General features: G+C 43.3%; 1 protein-coding gene across 2 annotated transcripts in view; it reads left to right on the top strand.

The window, feature by feature from the left end:
* The window catches only part of nab (NGFI-A-binding protein homolog), a 1,159,032-nt gene that overhangs the window by 641 nt on the left and 1,142,042 nt on the right, over window positions 1-16,349 (top strand). The window contains exon 1 of one of the 2 annotated variants that reach the window (XM_070536819.1): window positions 6,349-6,397. The exons of the other annotated variant lie outside the window; for it this stretch is intronic. The gene's annotated coding sequence lies outside the window, so the exon portion shown is untranslated. Of the gene's footprint in view, window positions 1-6,348; window positions 6,398-16,349 lie in introns of those variants that run through there. 2 annotated transcript variants of the gene reach the window in all.

Raw genomic sequence — 16,349 nt, 5'->3', positions numbered from 1 at the left:
AATAAATGTTGTTTTATTTTTAACTACATGTGACTGCTTGCTTCTCACAACCATGGGTGAGGAAGGTTAGTAAAGAAAAAGAAAATTTCAGGTATGATACATAGTTCCAATTGCCAAATAAGTAAAAAAACTTAACGTCGTGAATACACTACTCACCTTTAACTTAAAAAGAAAATATAAACTTTAACGCCATCCGCGATCAGTGCTCCTTAAAAAGTACCTTAGAAAGGACGTTAGAGTATCCTCTATAGAAGGATAGCCTGAATTGATTTTTTTTTTCTTTGTAGCGAAACACGGAGGTATGGAGTTGGATTCACTAGAATATTAAATAGTTCCATTGCACCTATTCTTGGAACACGAAACCTGTAGCGGAAACAAAGAAGTTGTTCTATTCAAGTTTTTTTCGTATCAGGAGATCCATAGTCGCAAGCGACTGCTTTTCACTACCCGATCGTAATTCCAGATTCGGTAAATACATACAGTTTTCGATGCGCATGAAAACTCAATCGCGTGCTTTCATTGTCAGTTTTCATTCAAAACGAAGAAGTGTTTCTTTCTTCATGTATAGTTTGCTGAAAATGTCGCCTATATTTCTGTTGTCCTCAACAATATATTGCTCATAATGAGCGAATGCGCGTCGACGAAGAAGACTCCTTGGTCTCGAGCTGTCGGCTCCGGCGTTGCAGCTGTTTATACGCCTTGTAAGTCGTCTTCAGTGTTCAGTCCCTCGTAACCATATATCCTCCAGAATACCTTGCCTAAATACGAGCTACAGACGAAAAAGATGCCGTACGTTCGCAAACTGAGTAGGTTGATCCGTATTTATTTTGTGGCTTGTCCAGCGCCAACGGAGACGGGTACAATCGAAATAAGCCTTCAGATGTTCAGGTTTAGTATTTTCAAATGCATTTTTTGCCAACGGAACTCCGCAGGCATAGTTGTCAACCCCCCGGGATCGCTGAAGCCTTTTGACAACTACGCGTTGGATAAGTGAAACATTATCAAGTAGAGTGCCTTTTCAAGCACTCATGCAACGCTCCAAAAGTCTTAAGAGCATTGCCTGAAAGATAGAATCACGGTGGTTACTACAATAACATGATATTGGCAGTCCAGCTATAACAAGCGGGCACCTTTGAAGGCTAAAAAAGCTTGGTTGTGCGACCATGACAGCACGCAAAAGGCATGCTTTCATTCCCTGCGCACACAGCGCCCAGAGAATTTGTGAAGCGTTGCGTTGTTGTACTTGAGTTCCACCTTTGTAGGGGCACATAATAAATTGTGTCGGCCCAACACCGCACTGTGTCTGGTATGGCACCATTCCTTTCTGTCTGCTGTTGAATACTTGGTCAGCTCTGAAGGAAGCGATGTGAACAGACGAGCAGAAGACAAAGAACGAAAAATCACTGGCCGATAGATACCAGGTAACAAACAAGGGAGAAGACAGACGTTATGCTTCCGAGTAGCTGAAGTATTGCCCCTCTGTGCCTTCACCCTCTCATTTTTCTGCTGCAAATGTAATTTTTTTGTGTGTGTGATGAGCCAGCTCTCCTGACAAAGGGTTTTGTTGAGCAGTAGACATCGCCAGGTGGTAAAGCTAAGCTCTATTGTGGTAATTTTGCTGGTCAGGTGCCCAATGTATGACAACATCAGTTTATAGACTTCACGCTAAAGTTTAACAATGGACTTGCATGCTAGCGCTATTAATCTATATTGCAAAGGTCTTACCCCATTCTGAAGTCATTATTTATAATACTAAGGTTTCCGTCATACCGACTGCGGTGTCAGAATCAACACAGGGCACACCAGTGCATTTTTTCAGCATTGCGGATGAAGAAAAGGTAGGGTATTCAAAATTTATTCTGACACCGCTTGTGGCTAGAGGAATTAGGGTATATAGCATGGTCATAGTGTGAGCAGGACGAGGGATCTGTAGCGAAGGGATTCCCAAGGCCACGCACAGTGTAGCGAATATTGCGGTCCGCTATGCTGCAATCGATATTCTTTTTCCCGCCACACAAAGCAATATAAAGCATTTAGCAGAGTGTAACACACCAGAGTCAAGGTGATTCTGGAAAGAAAGTACAATGCATTCTAAAACAGATGATCCCCGTTGGCTAACTGCACTACAAGTATGAAATAGCTGTATTTGTCTCGCACAAATGTCAAGTGACAGATTCCGTTACCTAGTGCACAATACTCCATTGTGATCTCGTCATTACAAAAACTGGTGCCTCATGGCTGTACGCGCTGATTACAAAGGACATTATTAAAGACAGAGGCTAGCGAGAAAAAAGACAGCAGACAAGGTAGGATTTCTGAGTGCATAATGTAACCACGCAAACGACAACAGACGAAGAATGAAACACACTGGACAAGCGTGGCACTTCAACTCAGACTTACTCCAGGAAAGCGACCCGTTTATACATGTACCATAATCACACTTCATAATCATCCAACCATCATCACTCGACATTGGCATGCGGGAGTGAGTGGCGCAAATTTCGACGTAAATAATTAAACTCTTTTTCACTAGTGATACCGATGAGCTGCTTACGCAGCTGCCAAATTGCATTTTTACGCAGTATGCTTCACAGATTTCTCGGCTAAGTTGTGGCGCAAACATCTTCAAGACTTTTGTATCGCGGAACCTAGGCATGCAATTACGACAGTGGCGACCATTGTTGGCTGACCATTGCTTGCTGATTCATTGCTGGCTGATCCATTGCTGGATGCCTAGGTTCCGCGATACAAAAGTGCGGTGAAGTGTGTGGAGCTTCTCCGGGGTGCTCCGGGGGCAGCCAGCGATAAGGTACGGTAAAACGTCTTCAACCAACCCTTGGTGCACTCTTATTCCGGGGAATAACTGAAGATACTTTTCAGCAGCCGAACCGATCACTTTGTCAGGGAAGCTGCTCTATAAGCTGGCTGTTTGTCCGGATAGGTTCTTCTCCGCGTTAGGTATCCCCAATCTTTTTTTTCGGAATTAGTGCATGGAGGTAGTTGCGACTGCTCTTTCTCAAGTTTTTACTGCCCTGGTTCAAATCTAATCAGCTTTTTTTCCCCTCGGGCTTTTACTTCAGTACGTACGTTGCTCTATCGTCTTGCAATAACTTATTTTTGCGCTTGTGCCAGTCATTTTCTAATCGTAGTTTCAGGTGGTGCGAAAGTAACATTTATCATGAATTGTTACCAACTAATCCAAACTATTACAGTTCATTTTTCATGCTTATTACGTCAACATCAGCAAGGTTTAGTGCATTAGCCGATCATGTATCAGTCTAAGTGAAAGAGACAGCTCTTTTTTAAAGACAGACACAAGCATTAATAACCCTTTAACTGAGAAGATACTAAACACCTTGGCCTATAATATTTCTCTTGCTTTATTTCTTCTTCATGATGCATAAATACATGCTAAATGAAATACAGAAACAGTATTCCAAGGATTAAGCGAGATGATGTTGGCCAGCACTGTTACTGAGCGGCCAGTTCAAGGTAATATATGGTCTAAGACAGGTGTTTCGTACTTGTTTATGAAATCTTCATACCGTGCGGATGAAGAAGCGTACACAACAGGACAAGGGGGTGAGAACACAAGGAAGTGTTGCGCACGCTGCACTCGCAATTACTTTATTCCAGAGCAAATGCTTCGTACTTATACACCCGCGCACCCTCGGGCGTAAAAGCTAGGCAACATAACTAACACAGCGTGCTCGGTTCATTGCAACCCTATCACATGTATTTTTATTCTTAAAAAAGTTATTCTACTTCTCTTCCAATACAATGATCTCACGATGGCTTAGTAGAACGGATCGTTTTTAGACCAAACCATTTTTTTCATTCGTTAATGTTGAAAGCTTCCATTTTCCCCTCGTCAGCTGATGCTCAGTACTAGAAAGAACTGCAATGTCAGTGAAAATCGCCAAGCATCCACATTTTGATAAATGGCCCTAAATGTGGGAATGAACGTTTCCCCCTAATGATCGCTTGCGTTCGAATAGCCTCGCGTTCACACACCAACCCGTTTGGAAAATGTATTCATTTTCACACCATAGGGGCAAACAATAGAACAAGGGACGATCTACACTCAGCAAACGGCAGTGTATGCTTAAACGCTCACCTAAATCAATTTAGTCTTTTTCATAATGAAGCTCTACGATCCAGCCCGTAACATATTCTACCGAGCTCGTAGGGTGCCGAAAAAAAACTACTCCTAGAGCGTACCTCCTACCCGCGTTTCTTTTTTTATTATGTAGAATCTTGTGTACACGGGGTATTGACACATTTCTTTTCCTACTATCATTTTAATGTGCTCCTTCTCATATCCATTGCATACATCACGAACCAACTTACAGGTTTATCTGAACAGCACACGTTTTTTTTTTTTTAGTATGCTGCATGATTTAGCCTTATCACTTGTTTGATGAAAGTTTACTTTATTTTCTCCACGCAAAACTTATTCAAGGCCGCACCGCAGACTTTAAAAAGCTAAGCTATTTTTTTCACGTTATTTAGGTGTGCTGAGTTGTAGCTGATCTTTTTTTTACGAAAGCCAGCAGAGAACTATTCTTTAGAGTTGTGCCAATGACGAAGAGGAACACGAAACTTCCTCGTACTCTTCAAGCAGAGAAGCACGCTGCGCAGTGCTGTTCATTTATTTTGTGTACCAATGACCCGTATTTTCTTCTTTTTTTCTTAATGTGACAAAGCGTTTGACCCCAAAACCATGAAAATTGTAGTTTTTCATGTTATCATGGGCCTTTCGTGATCTCCGATTCTTATCGCTCACTTGGCTGTTGGCTCTTTGCGTGAAGGAGGCAGTCGTGAGGCCTAGCGCTGCTCGTGCGTGCGTCTCTGTCAAACTTCTCCATTTTGGGTGGAAATGACACGATGAAAATCATATGCGCCTTTCATGCACTGCGCTATGCGGCCACATTTTCACTACTCTTCCCGACAGTCGTTCAGCTTCTCTGACAGCCGCAAGTAATACTATGTAGATCCCCCGTATGGCGGCAATCGAAGTTATGCGAAGCATTTTTGCAGGTACCCGCGAGGGCATCAAACCTGTGGCGGCGCGCTTCAACTATCTCGATGCATTCAAGCAGGCGCTCATTGTAGAGCTCGTACCTAGCTGCCTAGCTGCTCAACCGTTGCAAACGCGTTCCCTTTCGTTTTCGTGCAGCTGTAAACATGTAGTATACCTTGCTCGAGCTGCTCAAGCAAACCTATGAGGAACTCAATATACCAGTTCACGCACTTCTCGACGAAGCTGCGATCTTCCAAGAGCTTCATTGTGAGCGTCAGGAGCCCGTGGGCGGGCGTGTATGGAGTGGGAAACTTGCTTTTAAATCGCTGTTCGTCCGGAGGCAACCAACGGTCTGTAGTCCGCAGCCGACGTGCCGGGATCTTCTCACGCACGCTAGCTTCTTACGGCGCTAGTAGAGCGCGATATTCAGAGGCGAGAGTAGGAAGGTGGATCTCCCATGACGATGATGCCGCGACCACGCCGGCAACGCGAACACGAGCATATGCCCAGCAGCTCAAGCTGGTAGTCACCGAGAACCCCACGGCGTAGGACTAGATAGGTACACTCAAAGCTTCGCATTGGAAGCGTGCAGGGTATGGAATACTCACAGAGCGTAGCAACCAGCTCTATTGTCGGAAAACAGATAAGTTGCGATAACTATGTACATAACTATATTATTATGCTTGAAAGCAAACCTAGATGGCTTCTCAGTGCATCGACGCAGGCAATCCAATTGTAGATACGGTGGTGAAACGCTGTCAGAAGCTGGATAATTGTGCGTTACACTCGGTTCGCGCGGGAAAGTGTCCTAGAAAGGCACGTCGATGGGCGGCTGCTCGTGGAAGCTCTGTAAGATATCGTTTGACAAAACATTCAGTAGCTATTTCTTTCTTTTTAGCTAGTTCAATAACCAACAGAACTTCGAATCCACCGGCACCTCGACAATACTGCCGTTCACATATGTAAGAAAGAAAACATTCTTTTACCTTTTGTATCTGCTCCTGCTTCGCTATCTACATTTACTTGACTGCTCTGAATGAAGTGTGCAGCAAAACTCGGTGTCTTCGAAATAGTGGCAACAACTTGATTTGGGCGAGTTGTCCAACACACACAACAGGACGAGGGTTCGTCGTGTTGTGTGTGTTTTCGTTTGTTGTCTTCGTTTTCTTCTCGCTGCTTCAAGTTTTACTCTGAATAGTGGTTGCAAGCAAGCAAACACAGTGCAATGCACAAGTCCTATTCATAGTTTTATTGTCATAGCCTCTCGAGTTTATTATTCTCTGGAACTTAATGAGCGCGGCTAATTTTTTCTTCAGCCAGACACCCCATATCGAGGAACGGAACAGCAGCAGCTGACCACGGAAGGAACGCAAAGTACGTGTATATCCTACCGGCTAAACATACAGCTTTCCGTGAAGTAACGTCACAGTATATGAACGGTGTAGAGGATGCTAGGTGATAATGTGCTTCCAGCGTGCGGTCCTGCCAGTCATACACGAAAGTTATATCAAGAACGGTGCGTAGCCGGGGACAAATGAGGGAACATGTGATTGGACAAAACCACGCTCGCAGCAGCAGCACCCGTATTGCTAGAGACAAAAGGAAAGCTACAGTGCGAGAATGCTGAGTGAGTCCTCCTTCCTACGACTACGTGCGCTCATGATGAACATTAGTAGTTATTTTTTTTCTGCGCTCCTTGCCCTATAGAAGGATGACAACAGAGGTGGCAGGAGCGATGCCGTAGTGTGCCCCAGGAGTTCACTGAAGAATGATGCATGCACCAATGTAGCAATGTAACTATTTTCTGCAGAGACAGTGACTGCAGCTTAGTAGAATAAATAGCGCCTTTTGGCAGGCCGCATCACAGTGAAGTACCCTGTCTTGCAGAAAAACGGCGCGTTTTTTTTTGCGCTACGTCAGGGCTACGGATGGCGTATGAAGCAAGTTCTTTTTTTTTTCGTGAACACAATAAAATGGGTGGTCATGCCTGACATGGCACGCCCACCCACAAGACTTACAGCAAAGCGTGACATAAATTCTGCCACAGCTTGAGGGACATCTAGTAAAGGAGAAAGAAAAGAAGGAAAAGCTGGCATATATATCGTCAACTGGATGCAAGATTTTGATTCCCTGTGTAGTCCACATTGAATAGGCGAAGGTTAGATAGATTTAGTTTATTTTTTGTTGTTTACAATACTTACAACGCCAAAACGGGCGTTATGGTAGGGGAGTACAGAAAAACGGGAATGAGATTACTCCGTACATGTGTACTTAAGAAAACGTTTCCAGACACCGCGGACACTGACAGGTCAAGAACACTCTTAGTTACACATCTACAGAAAATACAAGAGTAGGATACTATTATACATAATAATATGCAAACTATGCAAGATATAAGAAATGACATCAAAAACCAAAGCGATGAAGAAGACTGCTTAGGTATATTCATTGAGAGCTAGTTAGTTCATATTTAGAACCAAGGTTGAAAAACACAAAAAAGAGAAGCACACAAGGAAACAAATACCGCAAACAAGCGCTGTCTGTGGTATTTGTTTCCTCGTGTCCTTGTCTTATTCGCGCTGTTCAAACTCAGTTGTAAAAGGAACAAGCTGAACCAAATGGATTGGTGACAAAACAGTGCATCACAAGTTGAACACCAAACGCTGCAGGTGAGAAAGATGAGGGACGAGCCGTAAGATTATTGTCTGGTAAATCATTCCAGTGATGGTTTGTTTTCGGAAGGAAAGTATACTTAAAAATATTCGCCCTGCACTTGTATTCCCAAAGTTGCATTGAGGGATCGGTTCGACGAGACACATAAGTTGGTGGCTTAATGCACATGTCCTTGTCAATACTGATTCTGCCCTGGAATATTTTATAAAAAAGACACACCCTTATGAAAATGGTTATGTCCTTTATGTTTACTGTATGTTTCCCGCAGTTCACATGAGGAAATATCCTTTATGTTTCCTCCATGTTGAAATTTGACCACTGCTTTTATGTTTCCTTCGTGTGTCCTCCCTTTATGTATCCCTTATGTTACCGTACTTTATGTTTCCTCCATGCTGAAATTTGGCCACTGCTTTTATGTTTCCTTCGTGTGTCCTCCCTTTATGTATCCCTTATGTTACCGTACTTTATGTTTCCTCCATGTTGAAATTTGGCCACTGCTTTTATGTTTCCTTCGTGTGTCCTACCTTTATGCATCCTTTATGTGGCCGCAGTGACTAAATCCTGTATTTTACGTAGACATGCATAGATGAAGAGTTCCGTGTACACATTTTATATTTATAAATTTTTCCTGAGTTAAAAAGTTTTGCATTGGTTTTCATTGTAAGGTTACTGTTCCCTACATGATGCAGCGCATGGATTGAAACTCTGTTATGGCACAGAAATTCATGACAATTTGTTCTAAAATTGCAAACTAATTAGCCTTCATAGATTATTTCAGTATAACACTTGGAGAACCACTGTACGTTCCTCACTGCAGTGCTGCTGTTCTAGTTATGTCTTTGTGACTAATATAATATGTAATGTTTGGATGGAAAGATCAGGTTGGATCAGTGCTTGCACTTTTAAAAGAAAGTTTTGACTATACTTTGCAAAAGTTTGTCTGAAACTACGAACAGTTTATTGGACTATCTGAATGTTACTTCAGTTTGCCACGTCTGCTCACAGCAGACCTCTGGAATGTGTTGCTTGGGTGAGAGCTCACAAGGCACCTGAAAAACAAAACAAAAGCCAATCTTTTTCACTTATTCAAAAATATTCATTTAAGCAAGAACAGCCTGGCCTGTATGCACACAGCGAAGAAACGTGGAGAAGTCAAAAACAGATCATAAAAACATCAGGGCAACACAGAAGCTTTTAACTAATTGTTTGAAAGAGACTGACCTGCCAGTCCACTCAGGTATTAAATTGCTCACAAATTTTTTTAAACATTTCTGCAGCAGCTGCTAAGTAGTACATGACCTATAGGAGTAGGCAACTGGCCAACAAATCTTTGTGTGCCTGCTTGTACAGATGTCTCGTAGTTATATCTCAAGTGGTTACACTGTTATATGGTAAAATTCAGGCGGGAATAAAACCAGCCGCAAACATCAGACTACATGGGAAATTATCACCAAAACTTAAAGATCTAGTAAATCAAATGACCAATCGATTACGAAGGGTCTAAAACCTAGACCGCGATTTTGTAGCGATCCCTTTTCCGATGCTACTCCTTTGCTCATTGATCTGACCGACATTCCGCTATCGTTATCAACTATAACAGCCAGCCGTGAAAGGTGGGTTATAAGAGTGGCAAACATCGAGCGCAAAGCATCGCAAGCAAATCGCATCCCTTATTGGGCAGTGCTACAAACCACTGTCTTTAACAATCGCAGTAACTCACATCCCGTTCTTCGGATGAAAATATTAATGAAAACGAGCGTCTGATTGAGATGCCTCGATTAAAAAGAAATTTCGCTGTTGTAATGTCGGTCTACATTTGCCCTACAATATAGAAGACAAATACACGAGCACGTCGAAGAACACAAACAATGCAGACAAGTTCTCGCGAAGCTGCACTTCAATCTGAACACTATCAATAAAGTAATCTTCACACAAGCTAATACCTGTTCAAGTGTCAAACATCGCAGTCGCGTGCCAACTCGCGATGCCCGTGACACATCGACATCCATTACAAACGTAACTTGCGGAAATTCATATCTACGGAAGAATTTCTTGCCGGGAAACTACCCAGAAAACAGTAACTTTCAGCGTTTAGGTAAATATTTGCCCATTAAGTCCCAACAATCGGCGGTGGTAGCACATCACTCCATAAAGCAAGTAAGCGGTAAGAAATGATACATTTCACGGAAACTCCCCTCGTGAAACGCTTTGCTAAATGTGCACAGCAACATGGTCAACGTACGCTCAGAAAGTGTTCTGTTGTCGTTCCACAAAGCTTACTACATGAACCAAAAGCTGCGAGAATGCGCGCAAGCGTCAGATCTGCTTACCTTCAATGTGGTCAGCAAACGGCTTCTTCGTCTCGCAGGCACCACGCGGCGAGACTCTTTCCAGCGCGAACACTGTTGAATCGCCGATGAACACCAGCGCACGAAAGCACAACTGTCAACAAATTCTTTCACGCACCATAATTCGAAGCCACAGTATCAGGTATTCCACGAGCGAACGCGGACAGGCGAGAACAAAGGCCGCTCGGACGGGCGCTACACAAGACACTGGCGTATCACACGAAACATAAGGCGAACTAATGGCGTTACACGAGTCCAGAGGTTTCCTGATGGTTAATGCACACGGTACGGATCACAGTTTGTTTAGGCACTTCGAAAATATGATTAAATTACTGTGTAACGAACACTCTCACCGCTCACAGCAAAACAACGTGACCCAGCTCACCGTCAACCGTTACACTGCGGCAGCGCCGCACTGCGGTTAAAACGTGAATTTAGCCTCCGAGATCTACATTTTTCGTTAGGGCGTGAATTTTGGAAAAGCACGGCCTTCGAGATTTAAAAACGTCGTTGCTGGAAGGAAGGCTGGTATTTAAACACAAATTATTGATTTTAAAGTGTCTTGGTGCGCTGCCTTGTTTTTTTAAAGTATATGCAGAGATTTTAGACGAACTATGCGCGAACGCTTGTCCTGTGGTTTGTCGGCGGACACGAGCCAATCAGCGCGCATCATGTGCTGTTCCGTCGCTTGGGATGGCGCACGGTGTGCGGGCAGCCGCGAGAGCTGTGACGCCTACCGATCAGAAATTCGGAATTGCCACACATATACACGCTTCTTATGGTGCCCAGTGGCGTGTTTTTGAGAATGTCAGGCTTTATCTTGCATAGGTGGCACCATATTTGCTCGTAGCGTAAGGAATGAAGGCGACAAAATGTGGCGATAGCTGGCTTGCAGCGGCAGCGGAACTTCGGCCAAAGTGAAACAGGCGTACTGCTTGCATGCTCGCGTAATCAAATACGGCCATACTCCGCACACAACTTTCATACTTAGCCAACTCACAATTATAAATTGTTCAGTTGTACGCCCAAGCAAGCATTTACGGGATCCGCGCTGCCCTGCTTCTACGCGTGCTAATATCGACACAGCAGTTACTCGTACTTGTGGTCAGCGCGAAAGCGACACGGACAAAAGGAAGAAACACAACAAGACGGCGCTGTTTCTTCGGAGTGTTCCTTGTTTCCGCGTTGCTTTTTCGCTGTTGCTAAAGGTACGATGAATCGTAACCAACTCGCCCACTATATGCTCTATGTTACCTACGTGTGTACTGAAGTGCACACCTAGGTAACATCCTGCCGTAAACACAAAGGACACATCCTACAAGAATTATAATAAGGGTTGTTTTCTTGGACCAAATGAAAGCATAAGTCAAGATTTAGTACTTACAATGACTCTGCTGAGTGTATCAATGCCTGTCACACAGTACAGATAGATCTGCCTATATTATAAGTAAAGACAGTTGTTATGTGCACTCTATGTTACCTACATGTGCACTCAAGTGTACACTCAGGTAACACATAGTGCACATCCAGTTAACATCCTGCCGTAAACATAAAGGACACATCCTAGAGGCATAATAAAGGTAACTTCCTCGAGGTATACGTTAGGATGAGTAAACACGTAGTACACACAAAGTTCACATCCTGGAGGTCACACAAAGGACAAGGAAACATAAAGGTCACATAGGACACAAGAAGGAAACATAAAGGAAACATAAAGGCAATGGCCATTTTCATAGGGGCAATCTGAGATATTTCCTCCTGTTTTCAAGGGTTGGCCGACGCAGATGATTCCAAATAATGGTAGTGCTTTTCCTGAAGCCATAGTTGCCAGACACGAAGCGGGCAGCACGTTTGTGCATGCGGTCAAGCTCATTTATGTTGTGCTTTGTGTAAGTATCTCACACAGAACAGCCATATTCTAAGATTGGACAGACATTAGTTAGGCGTAATAGTTATTGGAGTTCAAGAAGGGCTTGCCGGAAATTCCTTCTGATAAACTTGAGTGCACAGCTGGCTTTAGGTTAAAAGTAGTGAACGTTTGTGTACCATGAAATGTCATTGGCAAACCTGACTCTCGGATATTTATCATCTGAAAGCGCAGTCGCGCGTTCACCGCCTAGAAAGTTGCTATTCATTTGAGGATTTCTTTTTTTTTCATGAACATGATCGTTCTACATATCGACAAATTGAGGGCCATTTCCCAATCCTGGCACCAGGGAAAAAAATGTAATCAAAATCCTTTTCCATTAGCTTCCGATTTGTTTCAAAAAGGATACTGCGGTAAACACAGCAGTCGTCTGCATACAACCTGATTGAGCTGGACACATGTACTAGACGATCACTGATATAGATTGAAAAAAGATGCGGCCCTAGTGCAGACCCTTGCGGGAGATCTGATGACACTGGCGCTTCTGTTGTATTCGTCCCATTCAGCACTACGCACTGCTTTCGTTCACTCAGACATGCCGTTAGCCATGTCAGCAATCTAGGCGGTATGTTAGGGGCACCGAACATCTGTATTAAGAGATTATGTGATACAGAATCGAAGGCTTCTCTAAAGTCTAAAAATATGCAATCTACTTGATTCGCACTCTTTAGCGATTCGGCAATATCGTGCGTAAATTCTATAACATGTGCGTCGCATTAAATACCGCTGCTGAATCCATGTTGAGTCCTGCACAAAAATTATTGCTTTGGAGTTGATCAATAAAGTTGGGGTAGATTATGAGCTCAACAGTTTTGCAGACTACGCTTGTTAGAGAGATAGACCTGTAGTTACTGGTGTTAGCTTTATTTCCAGTTTTGCATACACGAACTACGTTTGCCCGCTTCCAGTCAAGAGTAGTTCACCTTGTTCAAGTGACTATGTGAACAACTTTGACAAATAAGGCGAAACCGAAGAAGCACAGTTTTTTTTAAGACATGATTGGAAACTTTGTCTGCGTCAGGAGCAGAAGCTCCTTTGACATTCTGTAGCAGTAAAGTAACGCCATGTTCTGTAAGGGTTATGTCATTCAATGGCGTAAAATTGAAAGACTCTGGTACCTCTGTAGTCGTATCGGTTGGTTCTGAGAACACTGATTGAAAGTCGGAATTAAGATGTTCTCCCTTTTTCGGGATTTCCACCAAAATTCATTCCATTGATTATATCCTAAATTGTGCTTTTGGGGCATTTTTTAGCTTTTATGTATTTCAAACTTCTTTCCGGTTTATTTTGACTTTTTCATAAGGGCTCTGCATGTGCAGGTCTGTGCCCTCCTTGTTTCTTCACTAACAATCTTGTTTTGTTCTTTCAACTTGGAGTGAAGTACTGGGCTCGGCGACTGACCGCACCTATGGAATAGACGACGTCTTTTTTTTTTCTTATCAAACCCCGAAGTTTCTTGCTCATCCACCGCTTATGGCTTCGACGCATTGCCGAAATGATGTGGCTTGGGATGAAAGTCGGGGTTACCGACAACACTTTCGCTTTCCGAAAATTCTACGCGGTGTTGGTATAAAAAAGATGCCCAAGCGACTGGAATTCCGGAAAAAGTGCATCCAGCGCATGCGAAATGGAGAAATAGTCGCACTCTTCTTAAATGAACGCTTTACGCGATTGAAAAATAAAATGACGCGCTGCAGCAGAGGATAATTTTGCCGTCACCACTTCGTGGTCTCATTTGCCGGGAACTGTGACCGCTGAATACATATTATCACAATCGTTCGAGAAAAGTAGATCTGGTACATTCGCACTATTCGATCCTATTCTTGTTGGCATGTGTACAAACTGAAACATTGAATGAGCATCAATGACTTCACTTAAAGCGGTGTACAGGAGAGAGGTGGTGGTGAACTTCGGCAGCTAATCCCTCCATTGAACATTTGGAAGGTTGAAATCCTCTCCGAGGAGGAGATATGCTGCATCTGAGCTTGGTAAGATAATAATAATTTTAAATATAATCTCTTCGTTGCTCAGTCAAGGTGGTCTGCAAAACGCAACGGCACCCAAAGTCGAACCATATTGTAGTGACATTTTGCACCAAACTGTTCCTTATGAGTCGCTGCTCGCACTGACGTAAGTACTTTTGAGGCTGTCGTGAACTACAACAAACACGCCTCCGCCATGTCTGTTGCGGTGTCTGCGATACACGTAGTAATAAGGGGGAACTATTTTGGATTTGCTTATTGAACTGTCTAAACAAGATTCCGTTCCTATCAGAACGTGCGATGAAGTAATTTCTAGCAATGAATGAAATTCATTGATCTTATTTTTCAAAATGCGGCAATTTACAATTATGCATACCAGATCATTCGTACTACTTGCTTTCTTCCTGAGCAAATTTTTGGTGGCGCTTGAGATACTTCGGTCACTGAATTGGTTACATAATCATATACGAACGTTTGTTTGTCCATTGTAAGCTTGTTATACGGGAGAATAAATTGTCGTCCACGTCCACGGGCGAAGGATGCCAGCTATTGCCTTTCAAACTGAATGCGTCGGGAAAAGTCTTCACCTATACTGAAATCTTCATATAGTCATGACATACCAACTCGCCCAAACTGCCACGCTTTTGACACTCTGTTTCCCGTTCCCTTTGATTACCCCTACCTCATTCCTTTTTTGCTCTTCCGAGCTGCGCTACAAGCCTAAAACATTCATCTTTAAGCTTTGTGCAGGCGGCGAGTATGCGTTGCTTATATGTGAAACATAACAACTTAACTATTATTGGTCGGATTATTAGTCGGAGGAGCGTAAGTACCCGGCTGATGACTGCTTTCTACAAAATAAGGATCAATTCGCAGCCCCAGTTTCTCAGAGCAAAAACCAATAATCTTTTGTTCGGAATATGGCCAGGTCTCCTGTTGCGCATCTTCGAGCCCATAGAAGATGAAGTTATTTCTTCGAGACGTATTGTAAAGCTCGTCATGCAATGCCTGGTGTGTCATACACGTGGACGTTAGTTTATCGCTGCAAGCGATGAGGCTTTTAACATTGTCTTTTAGCGGGAGTACAGACGCCACGCTCTCTTCAACATTCTTGATTTTTGCTGTTAGTTCATTTATCTTTTGTTCAAGGGTCTCTCGAATAGAATGAATTTCATTGAAAAGTTAAGACTGCTTTTGCTGGATTGTGGATATAGTCAAAATAATGTTGAAAATTTGCTTTTCTTGGTAAGGTGTAAGGAGCCTTGGGTTTTCTTCAACGTCACCGGCTAGCAAAAACATTTTTTGGGCAAGGTACATTTCTTTTATACACTTCACTGTCATACAAAACATTCGATACACACTCAGAACATCTATGGTTTGATCCGGTGGCGGCTTTTGATTGATTTGTTGTTAACCAATTGATATGAAAAATCAACCTAAAGCAAACTACGGCGCAAGAATCCAGCTGCCATGTCGGCGCAGGATCACGAAGTGGTTTGCCAGAAGACAGCCTCATGTAGCCTACTAACATCCAGGGTTGTCCAAGTTTGCCAGCCGATGCATTTGGTGAGGAGCGTTGGTAGCGCTGCCGCGTCCAACGGTGGCCGCTCACACAGGTAAGCCGCGCAGATTTCGTCGATGGAAAAAAACGATCTCCGGAAGGAAGCACGTTTCCGAGACGATGCCATGGAGAATTGTGCTTATCTGCAGCAACAGAAGAAAAAGACGGCGCAAGCATCCAGCTGCCATGTCGGCGCCGGATGTTCTATAGTCATCGATGCAGGAAGAGAGAAAAAAAATCACGCAGTTTTCTAAGTACGCGTGACCATTGTGCCGCTTACTCATCTCCAGGCGACCCGGTGTCATTATCAATGTTATGGAACTTTACCCGACCAACCCTTATCAACCCTTATCAGTCGTTCGCTTATCATTTTCGATAGCAAACATGAGGAACGTCAAATATAGAATTCATTACGGCACCCGAGCTCACAACTAATTAAGATGAAGTTCTTTAGCATACTTGATTAGGGCACTTAAACTCTCGTCCTTTTGTGGGTGTCGAACCCACGACCTTTGGTGCTATTTAAGTGAATCAGGGTTAATGTAGTGAAGCTGCTGCAAAACCATCACCACATTTGCTGAGGGGTGTGTGCAATGCTTTATTGATGGTTCGCATGCTTCTTTTTAGCCTGTTCTTTATTCAAACGTATGCTGTTTTGTGCGTTGTATGGGGGATTAGAATGAATGTATGCATTGTTCGCTTCACTTTGCTGAGCTCTTGCAGCCTCTGCCTTACCTGGGTATGAGCCATTGCATTTTTCGCTTGATGATGGGGGTATCATAATGTCCGAAGATAAACAAGGAAGACAACGAAAAGTAGACCAAATAATAAAAAT

Source organism: Dermacentor albipictus, chromosome 4, assembly GCF_038994185.2.
Source record: "Dermacentor albipictus isolate Rhodes 1998 colony chromosome 4, USDA_Dalb.pri_finalv2, whole genome shotgun sequence".
Taxonomy (NCBI): domain Eukaryota; kingdom Metazoa; phylum Arthropoda; class Arachnida; order Ixodida; family Ixodidae; genus Dermacentor; species Dermacentor albipictus.
This window is presented reverse-complemented; position numbering and strand designations above follow the sequence as displayed.